General features: G+C 41.8%; 2 long non-coding RNA genes across 10 annotated transcripts in view; one reads left to right on the top strand and one right to left on the bottom strand.

Moving 5' to 3' along the window:
- LOC309610399 overlaps positions 1-20,249 on the bottom strand; it is a 216,037-nt gene that overhangs the window by 129,510 nt on the left and 66,278 nt on the right. The window lies entirely within an intron of this gene.
- LOC309610418 lies at positions 357-6,260 on the top strand. The gene is made up of 2 exons (XR_014233925.1): positions 357-1,494; positions 1,545-6,260. It is a non-coding gene; the product is annotated as an uncharacterized lncRNA (long non-coding RNA).

Here is a 20,249-nt window from a genome sequence, read left to right as displayed (position 1 = left end):
ACATCTACCAACGTTCTCCTAAACCTTCAAAGATGCCTTTGACTCCATTATTGCAGTTCCAAGTGTCGCCTCTAGAGGCTCCCATTCAGAAACCGTGCACCTGCCATCTTCCCCTCTCTGTAAACCCAACCCTTCCGGAAACCTTGGCCAGCGAGCTCTTTCTAGATGCTGTGCCTTAATCCAGGCAATGCAGATGCTATTTCAAAGCCAAAGTTTTTTGTTTTGTTTTGTTTTGTTTTCTATTTAGGAGCCAGCTTGTTACACATTTCTAAGCAAGGAGCAGGACAATTTTAATTTTCCAATATGACAGCCCTTCCATCAGAAGACACTGCCTTAAGCCAGATTCACAAAGGGGAGACTTAAACATATTAACATCTTTTTATTAGGTCATTAGCAGCTCACTATTGTCTAGTCCAGCTGAAACCAGAACCCTGGACACAATGATGGCAGAGATAAGTTGGTGGGCACTATTTCTGTGCCAGCATGGATTTATTTCCATTTCTTTTTCAAGAATGAAAATAGCTTAGCACCTGCTAATGATGTGGGACAGGCTTCTGGGGTCCTGGAAGCCACAATTTATGGACAAACACTATAATTACCAGCCCATAAAAGCATAAACCCATCATTTTGTCAGAAAGAGAAACATGAAAAGATGACCACCCCAGAAATATATTTTTCATGCTTCCTGTGAAGACCTTCAAAGAAACTTGGCAATGAGAAGAAAACATGCTTTTTAGGTGAAGTGGTTGAAAACAGCAGTGTGTATAAAATTCAGAAAAGCTCATTATCCACCAACCAACCCTTCAGAGGGAGAAGCAGTAGGACTATTACTTTGCTATGGCTCGTAAGACACCCCTCTCGCCATGCTGTTCACAGCCTCAAAGGCTGACAAAGCGATAATGCACAGGGGTTAAGAGGGCAGGCTCAGAGCTGGTTCATAGGTGGGAACCCTGTCTCCACCACCCACCAGCTGGGTGACCTTGGGGAAGTTATTTACCCTCTTACTGCTCTGATGCCTCATCCATAAATTTTTTTAAATGTATTTATTTTTTATACAATTTTTAAAGGTTACACTCCAATGACAGTTATTACAGAATACGGACCGTATTCCCTGTGTCGTACAATAGATCCTTGTAGCCTGTCTTACACCCAAGAGTTTGCACCCCTACTCGCCCACCCGAATGTAAATAGTAATTACCTCTCTTAAAGTCTTGTTTGAGGCCTAAATAAGTCTATACTGATAACGTGCTTATAATAGTGTTTGGCCAATAATAAAATTTAGCTACTGATATCCATCATCTACATTGTAAGCTACTAAGGGCAGAAGCCAGAGGAGTCCACTTCTGTAGCTCTCTAAATTTTACAAGCATTACCCTGCACACAGATGTTCAGTGAGTATTTGTGGAATAAACGCATTCCATGAGAACCAAAGAAAACTGAGATAACTACTTAGATCTAAGTCTGCACCCAGTGGAAACCCATTGGACTAGACAGGTTCCATATTCCTTTTCTTACCTCCAGTGAAAACCCATTGGACTAGACAGGTTCCATATTCCTTCGCTTACCTCCAGTGAAAAGGAATTCACAGGAGTTGTTCCAGAAAACACACAGCAGGCAAGCCACTCATTCCATCATTGGCTCCTTCCTCCCTTCCTCCTTCTCCTTCTTCCAACTATTTTCACTGAATCCCCACAGTATTCCAGGCGCTCTGCTAAGCCATGGAGAGTCCACTACTTAATGTAACACAGTCCAAGAGTCCATGAAGCTTCCAATCAAGCGGACGTTACAACGTACGACGTACATACAAATACCCACATATTGAAGGTCAAACATTGTGAGGTCCTTTTACAAACACAGTCTTACTTTATTCTCCCCCAATGGCATTAAATGTGTGCATGACTCACACATATAACATGTGACAATTCAATTATATATGCTGAGAATAACAGAAAGTGAGAAAAATAGAAAACCTATGTGTGGCTCTTCCTACGCCCCCTTTTAAACCAGACTTTGACCTATAAGGACCTAAGGAATAAGCAACAGCCAAATGCAAGGACAGAAAAGAAAATTAGTTCTTTGGTTTTGACTTTCAAAGTGCTCAAGTCCTCATATTTTAAGTTTAACTGAAGGAATTTTGAAGGTTCATTATGATTAATGGTAGTTTAGGCCGTAAGCACTCTGATTTAGAACTAACCTCTGGATAAGGTACAAACCACTAGACCATTAACATCTCCACATTACACATAAGAAATTAAGATCTCAGGAGTTAACATAACTTGCCAAAAGGTTAAATAGCTAGAAAGTGATGAAGTCACATTTGAACCAATGTCTAAAAAATTTAGCCATCATAAGACACTGCTTCTGAAATGTCTATTTCTTTACAATGAGCCAAAGTTGGTTTCCTTTGAGTTTCTACTTTAGAGATCCAGAAAGAAAGAATAATTCTCCTCCATCATCTACACAATGGCCCTTTCAATGCTTAAAAAAACTCCCACGCCTCCCCCATCACTCACCCCTGGGCCCTTTTGCTTTCCCCTCACTCAGCTGAGCACTTGTACTTCCTCAGATTGTTTCTTCTGTAATCTGATTTCAAGGACCCTCAGCCCCCTGAACACTCTCTGAATGAGCACATTGCAATTTCCCAGTGTGACTTTTATAACCTGGAATGAAACAGAATTCTAGGACACAGTGGCAGAGTGAGGGCTATTCATTATTTGCCCATTTTTTATAGAGACCAGTGTGCACTGAGTTTCCATTTTTCCGTGAACTCTACTCTTAGAAAACAAGCAGTGCAAGCGGGAAGAGAAATGACGTGTGTCCCCCAGCCTTCATGTGGGAGAGACTAGAGGGCCTGGTGGGGACTGAGGTCAACTGGGCGCTGTGTAACAGGCTCGGTGGCTATTCAATCCCAGGTGACGTCACCAAGCAGGAATGCAAGCCTAACTCAAGCTTCTTGAGAAAAGCAGAAATTGAGTTTTCTGTTTGAAAGGGCCCATTTGTATAGGTCGGCTATCAAAGTTGTCTCTGGTTCAAGGTGCAGCCTCCTTCAAATGCTTCACCCTGAAGAGTAGGCTGAAACAGGAAGAAAACATCTCCTCCCCAGATCTACTGTAGGAAGGGAGCTGAAATTAGGCTTTTATTTCTATCTTAAAGATTGATTTGGCTATGATTGAGCCAAATCTAAACTCAAGTGCTGTATTAAGAGCGGGTGGATCATTTATGGTAACAGAACTCAGAATTGTTCTGATTTTCCTAAAATGAATTAATAGATTGGAACTTAAGAGATTCTTTCAACAACTTAAAGGAGGACAGGTGATACTGAAAATTCAACATTTTTCCCAGATCTTTTAAGGGCAAAAGGAAAACTCCAACCAGTGTGTTCAAAACATTCAGAAATGTTTGGAGTTCAAGCAGACTCCTGCAAATAGCATGACAGAGCCAGGGATGGGATTCTGGCATATTTGTAGACATAGCCAAATAGAATTAGAAGAAAAATTAAGACTTTTAACTAGCCAACAAACAAAAAGCAGAAAGTGCTTTATAAGAAGTTTGCCAAACTATGGAATTTTTTTAAAAATTAATTTAATTTATTTACTTTTGGCTGTGTTGGGTCTTCGCTGCTGCGTGCGGGCTTTCTCTAGTTGCAGCGAGCGGGGGCTACTCTTTGTTGCGGTGCGCGGGCTTCTCATTGCAGTGGCTTCTTTCGTTGCGGAGCACGGGCTCTAGGCGCACAGGCTTCAGTAGTTGTGGCACGTGGGCTCAGTAGTTGTGGCTCATGGGCCCTAGAGCACAGGCTCAGTAGTTGTGGCGCACGGGCTTAGCTGCTCCACAGCATGTAGGATCTTCGCAGACCAGGGCCCGAACCCGTGTCCCCTGCATTGGCAGGCGGATTCTTAACCACTGCGCCACCAGGGAAGTCCCCAAATGATGGGATTTTTAACGCTGGTAATACTTAACATTATTTTAGGTGATGCATAGATGAATTTGGTTTTGGTTTTTATTTTATTTTTTTTTCCTTTTAACATTTTAATGTGTATTAAGAAATGTAACACACAAAACTCATGTCTTCATGGATTATAGATTTGGAGTGTGGCTAAATATAGGGTTTTTTTAAAGTCTAAAAGATGAATTAATTCACCATTTGCAACAGCACGGATGGACCTGGAGGGTATTACACTTAGTGAAATAAGTTAGACAGAGAAAGACAAATACTGTATGTTATCACTTATATGTAGAATCTAAAAAATAAAACAAACTAGTGAATATAACAAAAAAGAACTCACAGATATAGAGAACAAACTAGTGGGAGAGGGAAGGGGGTAGTGGCAATCTAGGGGAAGGGGAATAAGAGGTACAAACTACTATGTATAAAATAAATAAGCTACAAGGGTATATTATACAGCACACAGAATATAGCCAATATTTTATAATAACCATAAATGGAGTATATCCTTTAAAAATTGTGCATCAGTATGTTGTACACCTGAAACTTATATAATATTGTACATCAACTATACTTCAATTAAAAAATAAAAGGTGAGTTAATTTAAAAAAATAATAAGTAGGGCTTCCCTGGTGGCGCAGTGGTTGAGAATCTGCCTGCCAATGCAGGGGACACGGGTTCGAGCCCTGGTCTGGGAAGATCCCACATGCCGCGGAGCAGCTGGGCCCGTGAGCCACAACTACTGAGCCTGCGCGTCTGGAGCCTGTGTTCCGCAACAAGAGAGGCCGCGATAGTGAGAGGCCCGCGCACCGCGATGAAGAGTGGCCCCCGCTTGCCGCAGCTAGAGGAAGCCCTCGCACAGAAACGAAGACCCAACACAGCCATAAATAAATAAATAAATAAATAATAATTAAAAAAAATAATAATAAGTACACAAAGGCACAATGTTATGTGCAGCCCAGTTGGCAAAAACTGTGATGGTGGTGAGAATGCACTTTAGAAAACATTATCCCCTGAGGGGGTTTTTTTCTGCTCATGCACAAGCTGTCTGTTCCAGGGGAAGGGAAGCAGCGTCACCAGCTGCAGCCCCCTCCCGATCCCAGGCGAGTCCCTGCCATCACTCACTCCTCATCGTGGCCAGCTTGGCCTCCAGCCCTTTGGAGCCTGGGATGCTCAGATCAGGACCCTGGACAGAAGAAGGGGGGGGGTGGAGAAAACGTGTAAACCATTAGATCTGTAGATAAACAGAGACAAACAGCTACAGACTGACAGAGAGAGAAAGAGAGGCTGAAAGATGCTCAGAGGCAGAGACAGAGAGAAAGACAGAGACTTGGAGCAGAAGGAAATAAAGACAAAGGAAGGCACAGAACATGCGAGTGTAAACTTGGATCTAGATCACCTGTGTTTCTCTGACCCGTGCTGCCACCAATTCAGTCTGGCCTTCACACACCCCGGCCCCAACGCTTAACAGTGATTACTCAAGTGCTTACTTTTCATTCCTTCCCTGTACCTGAATCTCTTAGCACTTGAGCAAACTCTGCTTCATCTCAACTGTACCCTATTAATAGCATTCTTTTGTTGTCGGAAGAAATCTTCTTACCCAGTTTGGGCTAAATTAAAATTTCATAAAACATCAGGTTGTCACAGGACTAACAAGCAAATGACAGCTGTTTAATTAAAATTTAAACTTGATTAGTTGGCTCTACAGAGAGAAACACTCCAAAGGGAAAGCATAAAACTGTGAAACATCAAGCCTTGAAATAAAGACTTTATTTAAATAAGTAGTAGAAACTGTAAATTGGTCGGTGCCATGTGGGTTCCAACGGCTAGTCTTGGGCTGAGATTTCTGTCCCTCACACAGGCCCCATCTCTGTCTGCCTCTTGGCTGTACTGGGAGCCCCTTCAAGGTAAAGAATGGGTATAAATTAATTTTGTAAGTCGGAGCGCAGTAAAGGGCTTGAAAGTGAGAGGGAGCTTCAAAACATAACACAAAATATCACAGCAACCTCTCATTTCTAACAGATTCAACTGTCTGAGATTGAGGTACTAAGTGGGAGTAACTTGGCGGAAGGACAAACCCTGCTGTCCCCTCCTTTAAACTTGGACCTGCCACGGTGACCCAAGACCCGACATCTAAGATGCATCTTAGAAGATCATGAATAATGAAAAATCATTTGCGGAATAAACTACTGCAGAAAAGCAAAGCAGAGCAAAGAAGACAAAACAAAACAATGTCCTTTAGGGAAAATTTGAGAGAGAACTCTGATCCCTCTCATTCCCCCAAAACAATTTAATTTCTTTCTTTTAAATAAGAAAATGGCAAAGACATACAGATGGCTGGCCAACAGGTACATGCAAATGTGCTCAACATCACTAATCACCAGGGAAGTGCAAATCAAAACGACACTGAGATACCACCTCACATCTGTCAGAATGGCTATCATCAGACAACAAATATCAAGTGTTGGCCAGGGTGTGGAGACAAGGGAACCCTCGTGCACTGCTGGTAGGAATGTAGATTGGTGCAGCCACTATGGAAAACAGGATAACAGGAGGTTCCTCAGAAAATTTAACATAGAATTACCAGAGGATACAGCAATTCCACTTCTGGAAATATAGCTAAAGGAAACCAACACACTAACTCAAAGAGATATATGCACCTTCGTGTACATACCAGCATTATCTATAACAGCCAATATATGAAAACAACCTAAGTGTCCATGGATGGATGAATGGATAAAGAAGATGTGTACACATACACAGACACACACACACGAAGGAATATCACTCAGCTACAAAAATAATAAAATCTTGCCATTTGCGACAACATGGATGGAACTTGAGGGCATTATGAAATAAGTGAAATAAGACAGACAGATAGACATATACTGTATGATCTCACTTATATGTAGAACCAAAACCTCGAGCTCATAGATACAGAGAACAGATTGGTTGTTGCCAGCGATGGGGTGGTAACGGGTGGGAGAAATGCGTGAAGGGGTTCAAAAGGTAATAAACAAACAAACATATAGATAAATAAATGTAAGTGTTAGGCTTTGGGAAATGAAGTGTGTACATTTTCCGCTAACATGGACTCAGGCAATTATCAAATTCAGTGGAAAACAGATAAACCATGTCCAACAGAGAAAATCAAAGTACATGTAATAAAAGAATGGGTGGGTCAAATGTCACCCTCAAATCTTAAAAGACTGCACATACTTCTGCAATAAATAGACACAAAATTGGATTTTGGGGGATGGGCGAATATTTGAATAGGATAAGGAGTTTACATGATGTAGAATAACTAGGCCACTTACACTTTTTAATAAAGCTGTAAAAAAAGAAAGAAAATAATAAGGAATAGGATTCTTTGAAAATTACACTCTCAATAAATTATATATAATTCTATACTATAAATTATATAACTATTTCTTCCTCATTGAACTCACCAAAAGGAAACACGTGAAGTGAGGAGGAGCCGGACAGATCAGAGATACTATGAGAGAATTCTTCTAGTGCTTCATCTAAAAATAAAAATTACGATCACAATGATGACAGGTATTTTTTCTGTGTGATGAATTATTCACTACCTTTTCCTTCAGATAGAAAAGTAAAGCACTATTAATCGGGTTAGTCAGCTTAAAATATAAATCACATGCTTTGCCAAATTATTATAATTCAAAGAAATTCTGATGTGCTTTTCATACATTTACACATATTTCAGGACATAGATACATATTAATGAAATTGCTTGCTGCAAAGCTGTTTCCATTTTCCCACATCACATCAAATCCAACCCTATCATTTCTTAAGTCTTAGAGCGGTGCTGCCTAATAGGACTTTCTGCAATGATGAAAATGTTCTAGAATCTGTTTATCAAAGCAGAGTTGTGGCTACTGAACACTTGACACGTGGCTAGAATGACTGAGAAACAAAATTTTTAAATGATTTAAATGTAAATAGCCACATGTGATCAGTGGATACTGTCCTGGATAGTACAGGGGGGGAAAAAAAAGCCCACTCTTTCTAATTCTTTAGCAAAAGAGAAGGAAACCATTTTTTTGTTTTTTTGGTTGCTTGCTTTTCTTATTTCACAAAGGAGTCTTAAAATGCAGAAGGACGGATTGTCCAATGCAGGTGTCTCTTTTTCCTAAATGGGAATCATGGTATTCAGCAATTTACAAACCCTTAGTCATCTGGAAGGTTTTACTATCGCTTTCAAAGAATTTACCCTGGAATAGGATGCCTGTCTACTTTTATAAGAGAAATGGACCATTAATTCAGCACTGCCCAAGAAGTAATTCTTTCCTCTTCAATACTAATAATCACATGCTCTTCTCTAAAAGGGGCCACCAGCTGGGTTGCAGGGATCAACAGGAATTGAAGGTTTTAAATACCTTTGTTTTGGGGTGTGTACCAGCTGTGCGAGCCTCTGCTAGCGATGGAAATGAGAAGAAATATTAATTAAACGGGGGCAAGGTACCAAAAGCAGTTTGGCAGTTTCTGTCAGGTGTGTAGCTCATGGACACGAACTCTTGTAAATTCCATTTGAAGGGGGGACCTCAGGCCAGCAATTTTAGTTACTTTATTCGAGTTGATCCTGCTACTGGACAGGACAAAAAAAATCCATGCTCTCACTTGATACTTCAATTTATTTATTTATTTTTAAAATTATTTATTTATTTACTTAAGCTGTGCCGGGTCTTAGTTGTGGCATGCAGGATCTTCATTGCAGCGTGCAGGCTTCTTAGTTGTGGCATGCATGTGAGATCTAGTTCCCCGACCAGGGATCCCCTGCTTTGGGAGCGTGGAGTCTTACCCACTGGACCACCAAGGAAGTCCCGATACTTCAATTTAAAGACTTGTTGTCAGACGTTGGGAGGCAGTGGATGCATGACTGAAGGATAGAGGCAAAATGACCAAACCTAGTGATTAGAGTGTGTAATGCACGCTCGCCTTGTGTTCAAACTGCTGACATTCACACAGAATCTAACTGTCTTCAAAAAACCAACAAACAAAAAAACCCCCTATCCTTAGAAAGAAGAACAAAGCTGAAGAATTCACACTTCCTGACTTCAAAATATATTACAAAACTATAGTAATCAAATCAGCATGGTGCTGGCATAAGGACAGACACATGGAACAATGGAACAGGATAGAGTGCCCAGAAATAAACCCATGCATCAGTCAAGTGATCTTTGATAGGGGAGCTGAGAACACACAATGGGGAAAGGATAGTCTCTACAACAAATGGTGTTGGGAAAATGATATCCACATGCAAAAGAAGGAAATGGGACCCCCATCTTCCACTATACACAAAAATCAATTCAAAATGAAATAAACATCTAAATATAAGACCTGAAACTCCTTAAAGAAAATATAGGGGACAAGGAAAGATGGAGGCCAGGAGGTCCCCATGCTCATTTCCCTCATAAAAACAATAAATATGGTAGATAACCATAACCAACAAAAAATAGCTCTGGGAAAGCTCTGGGCTACAACAAAGAAGCAGTAGAAATGCTGCAGAATTCAAAACCCAGAATGGCTGTGTAGAAAAGCCAAGGAAGCATTTTACCTGTGTCACCCCACCGCCAGCCCAGAGCCACTCAATGCCAAGAGAGATCCCCTTGGAGGGATTTCACCCACAGGGAAAAGGGGGAAGGGGAACCCCACCAGTCTCAGCACCATGGACATTTGTGGCCTTTGCTACCGAGGACCCACCAAGGCCCCAGTCCTCACCAAGGCTGAGCCCAGATGACAGAGCAGGTGAGTCCTTGCCTCTGGGTCTTCTCTCTGGGGCTGGAGCTGGGGCTGTGCTGGGACCTGCCCACAGAGCCCCAGAGGCTGCTCTGCCCCCCTCCCCAGGATTGGGATGCCATGGCGCACTGCCACCTGTGGGACCTGAGCTGTCACTGCTCTGCGCCCCCCTCCATCACCACCCCTGGAGCCCAAGTCTGATCTGCCCCTCAGGGGACCAGCTGCTTCTTCTCTGCACCATTTTTGTACAAAAATAAATAAAAAATAAATATCAGAAACAATGAAACCCTGTAAATGTGTATGTGTGTGGTGTGTATACACATATATATGCAGATGTCTGCATATATTTCTCTTTTTTTTTAATTTTATATTATTTATTTTTTTATACAGCAGGTTCTCATCAGTCATCAATTTTATACACATCACTGTATACATGTCCATCCCAATCGCCCAATTCATCCCACCACCACCCCGCCCCCCGCCGCTTTCCCTCCTTGGTGTCCATATGTTTGTTCTCTACATCTGTGTCTCTATTTCTGCCCTGCAAACCAGTTCATCTGTACCATTTTTCTAGGTTCCACATATATGCGTTAATATGTGATATTTGTTTTTCTCTTTCTGACTTGCTTCACTCTGTATGACAGTCTCTAGATCCATCCACGTCTCAACAAATGACTCAATTTCGTTCCTTTTTATGGCTGAGTAATATTCCATTGCATATATGTACCACATCTTCTTTATCCATTCGTCTGTCGATGGGCATTTAGGTTGCTCCCATGACCTGGCTATTGTAAATAGTGCTGCAGTGAACATTGGGGTGCATGTGTCTTTTTGAAGTATGGTCTTCTCTGGGTATATGCCCAGTAGTGGGATTGCTGGGTCATATGGTAATTCTATTTTTAGTTTTTTAAGGAACCTCCATATTGTTCTCCATAGTGGCTGTATCAATGTACATTCCCACCAACAGAGCAAGAGGGTTCCCTTTTCTCCACACCCTCTCTAGCATTTGTTGTTTGTAGATCTTCTGATGATGATGCCCATTCTAACTGGTGTGAGGTGATACCTCATGGTAGTTTTGATTTGCATTTCTCTAATATTAGTGATGTTGAGCAGCTTTTCATGTGCTTCTTGGCCATCTGTATGTCTTCTTTGGAGAAATGTCTATTTAGGTCTTCTGCCTTTTTTTTGATTGGGTCGTTTGTTTTTTTAATATTGAGCTGCATGAGCTGTTTATATATTTTGGAGATTAATCCTTTGTCCACTGATTTGTTTGCAATTATTTTCTCCCATTCTGAGGGTTGTCTTTTCGTCTTGTTTGTAGTTTGCTTTGCTGTGCAAAAGCTTTTAAGTTTCATTAGGCTCCATTTGTTTATTTTTATTTTTATTTCCATTACTCTAGGAGGTGGGTCAAAAAAGATCTTGCTGTGATTTATGTCAAAAAGTGTTCTTCCTGTGTTTTCCTCTAAGAGTTTTATAGTGTCCGGTCTTACATTTAGGTCTTTAATACATTTTGAGTTTATTTTTGTGTATGGTGTTAGGGAGTGTTCTAATTTCATTCTTTTACATGTAGCTGTCCAGTTTTCCCAGCACCACTTATTGAAGGGACTGTCTTTTCTCCATTGTATATCCTTGCCTCCTTTGGCATAGATTAGTTGACCATAGGTGTCTGGGTTTACCTCTGGGCTTTCTATCTTGTTCCACTGATCTATGTTTCTGTTTCTGTGCCAGTACTATATTGTCTTGATTACTGTAGCTTTGTAGTACAGTCTGAAGTCAGGGAGTCTGATTCCTCCAGCTCTGTTTTTTTCCCTCAAGATTGCTTTAGGTATTCGGAGTCTTTTGGGTCTCCATACAAATTTTAAGATTTTTTCTTCTAGTTCTGTAAAAAATGCCATTAGTAATTTGATAAGGATTGCATTGAATCTGTAGATTTGGGTAGTACAGTCATTTTCACAATATTGATTCTTCCAATCCAAGAACATGGTATATCTCTCCACCTGTTTGTGTCATCTTTGATTTCTTTCGTAAGTATCTTATAGTTTTCTGAGTACAGGTCTTTTACCTCCTTAGGTAGGTTTATTCCTAGGTATTTTATTCTTTTTGCTGCAATGGTGAATGGGATTGTTTCCTTAATTTCTCCTTCTGATCTTTCATTGTTAGTGTATAGGAATGCAACAGATTTCTATGCATTAATTTCGTATCCTGCAACTTTACCAAATTCACTGATTAGCTCTAGTAGTTTTCTGGTACCATCTTTAGGATTCTTTATGTATAGTATCATGTGATCTGCAAACAGTGACAGTTTTACTTCTTCTTTTCCAATTTGTATTCCTTTTATTTCTTTTTCTTCTCTGATTGCCATGGCTAGGACTTCCAAAACTATGTTGAATAACAGTGGTGAGAGTGGACATCCTTGTCTTATTCCTGATCTTAGAGGAAATGCCTTCAGTTTTTCACCATTGAGAATGATGATTGCTGTGGGTTTTCATATATGGCCTTTATTATGTTGAGGTAGATTCCCTCTATGCCCACTTTCTGGAGATTTTTTATTATAAATGGGTATTGAATTTTGTCAAAAGCTTTTCTGTATCTATTGAGATGACCATGTGGCTTTTATTCTTCAATTTGTTAACATGGTATATCACATTGATTGATTTGCATATATTGAAGAATCCTTGCATCCCTGGGATAAATCCCACTTGATCATGGTATATGATCCTTTTAATGTGTTGTTGGATTCTGTTTGCTAGTATTTTGTTGAGAATTTTTGCATCTATATTCATCAGTGGTATTGGTCTGTAATTTTCTTTTTTTGTAGTATCTTTGTCTGGTTTTGGTGTCAGGGTGATGGTGGCCTCCTTGAATGAGTTTGGGAGTGTTCCTTCCTCTGCAATTTTTTGGAAGAGTTTGAGAAAGATGGGTGTTAGCTCTTCTCTAAATGTTTGACAGAATTCACCTGTGAAGCCATCTGGTCCTGGACTTTTGTCTGTTGGAAGATTTTTAATCACACTTTCAATTTCATTGCTTGTGATTGGTCTGTTCGTATTTTCTTTCTTCCTGGTTCAGTCTTGGAAAATTATACCTTTCTAAGAATTTGTCCATTTCTTCAAGGTTATAACCTTCGGTATAGCCTTGGAAGGTTATACCTTTCAAGAATTTGTCCATTTCTTCTATTTTATTGGCATAGAGTTGCCTGTAGTAGTCTCTTATGATGCTTTGTATTTCTGCAGTGTCCATTGTAACTTCTTCTTTTTCATTTCTAATTTTATTGATTTGAGTCCTCTCCCTCTTTTTCTTGATGAGTCTGGCTAAAGGTTTATAAATTTTGTTTATCTTCTCAAGGAACCAGCTTTTAGTTTTATTGATCTTTGCTACTGTTTTCTTTGTTTCTATTTCATTTATTTCTGCTCTGATCTTTATGATTTCTTTCCTTCTACTAACTTTGGGTTTTGTTTTTTCTTCTTTCTCTAGTTCCTTTAGATATAAGGTTAGATTGTTTATTTGAGATTTTTCTTGTTTCTTTAGGTAGACTTGTATTGCTATAAACTTCCCTCTTAGAACTGCTTTTGCTGCATCCCAGAGGTTTTGGATCGTCATGTTTTTGCTGTAATTTTTCTCTAGGTATTTTTTTATTTCCTCTTTGATTTCTTCAGTGATCTCTTGGTTATTTAGCAACGTATTGTTTACCCTCCATGAGTGTGTGTTTTTTATGTTTTTTTCCCTGTAACTGATTTCTAATCTCATAGCGCTGTGGTCGGAAATGATACCTGATATGATTTCAATTTTCTTAAATTTACTGAGGCTTGATTTGTGACCCAAGATTTGATCTATACTGGAGAATGTTCCGTGTGCACTTGAGAAGAAAGTGTAATCTGCTGTTTTTGGATGGAATGTCCTATAAATATCAATTAAATCTATCTGGTCTATTGTGTCATTTGAAGCTTGTGTTTCCTTATTCATTTTCTGTCTGGATGATCTGTCCATTGGTGTAAGTGAGGTGTTAAAGTCCCCCACTATTATTGTGTTACTGTCAATTTCCTTTTTTATAGCTGTTAGCAGTTGCCTTATGTATTGAGGTGCTACTATGTTGGGTGCATATATATTTTTAATTGTTATATCTTCTTCTTGGATTGATCCCTCGATCATTATGTAGTGTCCTTCCTTGTCTCTTTTAACATTATTTTAAAGTCTATTTTATCTGATATGAGTATTGCTACTCCAGCTTTCTTGTGATTTCCATTTGCATGAAATATCTTTTTCCATTCCCTCACTTTTAGTCTGTATGTGTCCCTAGGTCTCAAGTGGGTCTCTTGTAGACAGCATATATATGGGTCTTGTTTTTGTATCCATTCAGCGAGCCTGTGTCTTTTGGTTGGAGCATTTAATCCATTCATGTTTAACGTAATTATCGATATGTATGTTCCTATTACCATTTTCTTAATTGTTATGGGTTTGTTTTTGTAGGTCCTTTTCTTCTCTTGTGTTTCCCACTTAGAGAAGTTCCTTTAGCATGTGTTGTAGAGCTGGTTTGGTGGTGCTGAATTCTCTTACTTTTTGCTTGTCTGTAAAGCTTTTGATTTCTCCGTTGAATCTGAATGAGATCCTTGCCAAGTAGAGTAATCTTGATTGTAGGTTCTTCCCTTTCATCACTTTAAATATATCACGCCACTCCCTTCTGGCTTGTAGAGTTTCTGCTGAGAAATCAGATGTTAACCTTATGGGAGTTCCCTTGTATGTTATTTGTTGTTTTTCCCTTGTTGCTTTTAATAATTTTTCTTTGTCTTTAATTTTTGCCAATTTGATTACTATGTGCCTCAGCGTGTTTCTCCTTGGGTTTATTCTGTATGCAACTCTCTGTGTTTCCTGGACTTGGGTGGCTATTTCCTTTCCCATGTTAGGGAAGTTTTCGACTATTATCCCTTCAAATATTTTCTCGGGTCCTTTCTCTCTCTCTTCTCCTTCTGGGACCCGTATAATGTGAATGTTGGTGCATTTAATGTTGTCCCAGAGGTCTCTTAGCCTGTCTTTATTTCTTTTCATTCTTTTTTCTTTATTCTGTTCCATGGCAGTGAATTCCACCATTCTGTCTTCCAGGTCACTTATCCGTTCTTCTGCCTCAGTTATTCTGCTATTGATTCCTTCTAGTGTATTTTTCATTTCAGTTATTGTATTGTTCATCTCTGTTTGTTTGTTCTTTAATTCTTCTAGGTCTTTGTTAAATATTTCTTGCATCTTCTTGATCTTTGCCTCCATTCTTTTTCTGAGGTCCTGAATCATCTTCACTATCATTACTCTGAATTCGTTTTCTGTTTTCTGGAAGGTTGCCTATCTCCACTTCACTTTTTTCTGGGGTTTTTCTGGGGTTTCATCTTGTTCCTTCATCTGGTACAAAGTCCTCTGCCTTTTCATTTTGTCTGTCTTTCTGTGAATGTGGTTTTTGTTCCACAGGCTGCAGGACTGTAGTTCTTCTTGCTTCTGCTGTCTGCCCTCTGGTGGAAGAGGCTATCTAAGAGGCTTGTGCACGTTTCCTGATGGAAGCGACTGGTGATGGGTAGAGCTGGGTGTTGCTCTGGTGGGCAGAGCTCAGTAAAACTTTAATCCACTTGTCTGCTGATGGGTGGGGCTGGGTTCCCTCCCAGTTGGTTGTTTGGCCTGAGGCGACCTAACACTGGAGCCTACCTGGGCCCTCTGGTGGGGCTAATGGCGGACTCTGGAAGGGCTCACGCCAAGGAGTAATTCCCAGAACTTCTGCTGCCAGTGACCTTGTCCTCACGGTGAGCCACAGCCACCCCCCGCCTCAGCAGGAGACCCTCCAACATTAGCAGGTAGGTCTGGTTCAGTCTCCCCTGGGGTCACTGCTCCCTCCCCTGGGTCCCGATGCACACACTACTTTGTGTGTGCCCTCCAAGAGTGGAGTCTCTGTTTCCCACAGTCCTGTCAAAGTCCTGCAATCAAATCCTGCTAGCCTTCAACGTCTTGATTCTCTAGGAATTCCTCCTCCCGTTGCCGGACCCCCAGGTTGGGAAGCCTGACATGGGGCTCAGAACCTTCACTCCAGTGGGTGGACTTCTGTGGTGTAAGTGTTCTCCAGTTTGTGAGTCACCCACCCAGCAGTTATGGGATTTGATTTTATTGTGATTGCACCCCTCCTACCGTCTCATTGTGGCTTCTCCTTTGTCTTTGGATGTGGGGTATCTTTTTTGGTGAGTTCCAGTGTCTTCCTGTCAATGGTTCTTCAGCAGTTAGTTGTGATTCCAGTGGTCTCGCAAGAGGGAGTGAGCGCACATCCTTCTACTCTGCTATCTTGAACTAATCTCTCTGAATACATTTCTATAGACATGAAGAAAATTGCAGAAGGATACACATAGGGTGGGATACATTGCGTATGTGGGGAATATAGAAAAACTGGGAGAACAAAAACAACAACAAATGAAAGAAACAAACCATCTGATTCAAGCTCTCTTTTCCCAGAAAAGGAAATTGAGGCCCAGAGACAGGGAGTATTTCACCCAAGGTCACACAGCGAGGTAGACAGGAGTGCAGACCTAACAGAGGTGCTGGTGGAAGAGAAAAACACCCTCAGAGTGAATAGGGCGCAGCCTCCTTCAGTCCTCACACCCTCCAAATTCCTGTGTTAAGCAGTGTGTTCCTTTCCAAGACAAGACCTCTCACCCCCACCCAGCATCTACCACTGTACCTGAGCAGGTGAATGTTTATCTTCTGTGACCCCTGACCCCCCACCCCAGGCCTGGATGGCTCACCTTCGGCTGGGACCAACCCCGTGGGAGGATGTCCGTGCTAAGAGCAGCAGGGCCCCCTGCATGGGCTTCTTCATCAGAGCAGGGAGCCTGGAAAGAAAGCTGCTGAACCGCCGCCTAGATTAGGGCCAGGCCATCCTTGAGGTGGCATCCGGGGAAGGAGCTTTGGGAAGAGGCTGGATTTTCTAAGCAGACACCACCTCGGAGAAGCAGCCACACCTATGCTCAGCCCGCTGCACTAGCTCCGTACACCCACAGCAACCCTCCCCTCACCCCAGGCGTCCACGTACCGTTGACAGCTCTGTCATCACCGTGTGGCTACTATGACTCACATCGTATTTTCCTCTCAGTTGCCTTCTTTCTTTATTTTCACTTAAATAAACGTGTTCTTAAATAAAGTCTCCCTTCGCATCAATGGAAAACGTCAGTATCACTTGTCATCAATAAAAGAAACTTGAATTTCACGAAAGAAGAACAGGGCTATTAAGTGGAAAGTGGGTCCTGTCGCTTATCCAAGACAGTTAAGTAAGCAGCTGTGACTCCTTGAGCTAACAACCAGAAATGACAGGAAGCGGAGTTGACAGTGGCGGCTAAATAATGTAGGCCCACAGACGGTGGCGAAAGCATCACTTTGCTGCGGGATGTCGAAGGTCGGGGAGACTGCGTGTGTGTGTGTGTGTGTGTGTGTGTGTCGGGGGTGTATTCAGGGACTCTCTGGACTTTCCATTCAATGTTGTCACGAACCTAAAACTGCTCTAACCATTAAAATCTGTTAGAGAGAAAGAGGGAACTGAAAGGGCACTTAACTCCTCTTACAGAGTCCTTGACACAGATTAAAGCACTGTAGTCTGCGTGGTCCCACTTGGAACGCCACGCGGCACCCTGTCCCGGTGGTGTCAGCACCCATGGAAACCTCAAAGTCCATGGTCACTCAGCATATTTGGTTCCTCAACAGCACTTTGATGGGGGTACAAGCATCCGCATTTGGTAAGCCCACGCTGTATGCCGACCCCCATGTGGACGGTCTGATCACGCCCCCTTTCTCCCCCTAGCTCACCCCACCCTGAACGCCGACACCTTTGCCATTCTCCCAACACACCAAACACGACCTGCACCTCAGGGCCTTTGCACTTCCTGCTCCCTCCCTGGGAAAGGCTCCCTTCCAGATGAAAACATGGCTCACTCCTTCACTTCCTTCAGCTCTCTGCTCAGGTACCACCTTATCCGAGAAGCTATCCAGAACCGCTTTCATAAAGTACCACCGTCACCCCCATCACTGTATCCCCCTTCCTGCTTTATTTGTATTTATAATACTTACAAATCCTGCCATTGCATATATTTTTTAATCTATCTATTGTGTACCTCCTCACACTCTAAGGGTCATTAACCTGAAGACACTTGGGAGTCCAGGGATGGATTTCATAATCTTGGGTGCAATAAAAATGATAATTTTATGTCCATGGACTTCTACTGTAAATGTAACATTTCCTTCAAATATTCTATTATAAATATAGGCAACAAAACATTGTAGCATTAGCAGTGTCTATGACTTTGTCACCAGGAGAAATTAAAGATATTTTCATATCATATTACAGTTATAACAGATGTTTCAAAATATCAGTTATGCTCACCACTACTTCAAAATTATAGTAGCTATTAGACCTGCCACTAGAGCTTGTTACTAATATAGTAACATAGTAATAAAGAAGTGCATATTTTACTATTTCACAGATTTTGATAGCTACATCCTAGTATAATTCATTCCCTTTGTAATGTTATGTGCTTTATTTTATGCATTTAAAAGCATTAATGTGAGATGAGTCTACAGCTTCCATCAGACACCAAAAGGATCTGCAGAACAAAAAGGGAGGGTGGGAGGGAGATGCAAGAGGGAGGAGATATGGGCATATATGTATATGTATAGCTGATTCACTTTGTTATAAAGCAGAAACACACCACTGTAAAGAATTATATTCCAATACATATGTTTAAAAAGAAAAAAAGATACTACAGCACTAAGCTATTAGTTCTGTGAGGTCAAGGACCACATTTGTTTCGTTTCCTGCTCTATCCACTGTGCCTAGGACAGCGCTTGGATGTCATAAGGACCCAGAAATAATTCACTGAATAACGAACTTAATGAATTCTGTCAATGAAGAAACTGATGCTTGAAGGATTTGGATAACTTCACAAGGACACCACCGCTGGGATGTAGAAGAGCCAGAATGCAAATGCCTGCCTGGCTGGTCCCACAGCGCACGCTCTCCCAGCCTGAATTCTGCCTGTCAGGGACCACGGTGGGTCCCCCTTTCATCAAACTAAAGCTTTCACAGAATTGCATGCAGACAGAGCAGCTGTTCTGGTATGAATAAGCATGTGTGTTTGAAAACTGCATTCTGGATGCACCTACGATCAGACCTCCCTACTTTAACCCCTTCCTATCACAGTGGTGGACGATAAAACTAGAGATATACAGGGTCTCCCCAGAGCACAGATTTAGCTAACGTTAGTGTTTGACCCCAGCTTCCCCATTCAGAGCTCCTTCCAGGGAATCGGGATGCAGACAGCATCTTCAGAGCATATACTGTGGATTAGGCTCACTACCCTGTTCTGAATGTAGAGACTTTTCTTTAAGGAAGGAGAGTGCACTTCACTCTCACTCTTGCTGTGTCCCATCCAGCTGTGACAGGCTGTGATCACCGTGCAGAGCGAAGACAGCCTTCCAGCAAACGGACCAGAATACTAACAGCCATTGTGATCTGGAGTGATTCCCACATGCTAAGCACTATCTGGCCCTCTGCCAGCATTAACTTTGTGAATACTGCTGAAGTCCTCTGAGATGGTAAATCAGACAGGTAGATAAGATACGCTGCTGGAAGAAAAAATCCCTACCATAGCGGTGGCTTGAAACAACAAAGGTTTCTTTCTCGCTTACGTATGTGTGGATCAGTTTAGCTGAAGGCTGTCTCTCACACAGACAGACAGACAGACAGACACACACACACACGAGGGCGCGTGAGGTCCATAAGTCAGCAACCAGGCTGATGGAACAGCCTCTATCCAGAAAGTTGACCTTCATGTGGAAACAACACTGTGGAGTTTCTGGCAATGGCAAAAACACATTCTAGCCCAGAAGTGATAATACGGTTGACGTCTGGTCACACTTGCCCACTTGTGACAATTGCCCGTCATACTTCATGTGCCCCCAGCTGAGAAATATTTGTGAAGAGCACCGATGACTGTCACATGTAGGCTCCATCATCAGCCCTGCTGGAGGATGGGGAAACTGAGGCTCACAGAGGCGACGCAACTCGCCCAGAATCACAGACCCGGAAGTGCGGGAGCTGGGCTTTGAACCTGGGCAGCCTGGCTCAGGAGACTAGGCGCTCCGCCACTGCGCTGCTCTACCTCTCCCTGAATTCCAGGCTTTCCACCCAGGCCAAGGAGCTGGGCTTCCCTGAGCAGAACCTACTTGCGTGGCGGCTAAAGTCGAAAGAACCAATGGACCCAGGTCTCACCTTCCAAGCTCATCACCTTTAGGTTGGGTACTTTATCTCTGAATCAGGCTGTGCACACACAACTACCAAGACAGCCTGGACAGAACCGAGACAAGGGCATGGTCAGCACACAGCTCATTGCTGGGGTCTTATCACCACATACAATCTGCATGTTTGGGGAGAGAACAATCTAAAGTAGTCCGGCATAAACACACCAGTTCAGAGGAGCAAAACACCAGCCCTACACTTTGGGGAAATTCTATATTTTAATAAAACCCATAATAATTTTTAACA

This window comes from Balaenoptera borealis (genome assembly GCF_965194805.1).
Source record: "Balaenoptera borealis genome assembly, chromosome: 14".
Classification (NCBI taxonomy): Eukaryota; Metazoa; Chordata; class Mammalia; order Artiodactyla; family Balaenopteridae; genus Balaenoptera; species Balaenoptera borealis.
The sequence above is the reverse complement of the archived record's forward strand: the minus strand, read 5'-3'. Positions and strand labels throughout refer to the sequence as shown.